Here is a 260-nt window from a genome sequence, read left to right as displayed (position 1 = left end):
TGAACAGGTTTTGTTGGGTTTTTAAAGTTTAATTCTTGCGCTTGGAGGTGGGGGTGTGTGTTGAGGGAGGGTCAGTCATTCCTCAGCTGGAGCGCTGGGTCTGGTTCTGGAGCCCCCAGTGCAAGAAGGACATGGAGCTCCTGGAGAGAGGCCAGAGGAGCCACAGGGATGATCAGAGGGCTGGAGCAGCTCTGCTCTGGGGACAGGCTGGGAGAGCTGGGGGGGTCAGCCTGGAGAAGAGAAGGGTCCCGGGAGGCCCT

General features: G+C 59.2%; 1 protein-coding gene across 1 annotated transcript in view; it reads left to right on the top strand.

Annotated features, from left to right (window-relative positions):
• ZNF618 (zinc finger protein 618) overlaps positions 1 to 260 on the top strand; it is a 74,917-nt gene that overhangs the window by 14,146 nt on the left and 60,511 nt on the right. The gene's annotated exons all lie outside the window — the stretch shown is intronic.

Source organism: Chaetura pelagica, unplaced genomic scaffold, assembly GCF_000747805.2.
Source record: "Chaetura pelagica isolate M959 unplaced genomic scaffold, ChaPel_1.0 scaffold132, whole genome shotgun sequence".
Lineage (NCBI taxonomy): Eukaryota > Metazoa > Chordata > Aves > Apodiformes > Apodidae > Chaetura > Chaetura pelagica.
Note: the sequence above shows the minus strand (reverse complement) of the source record. Positions and strands in the feature narration are given on the sequence as shown.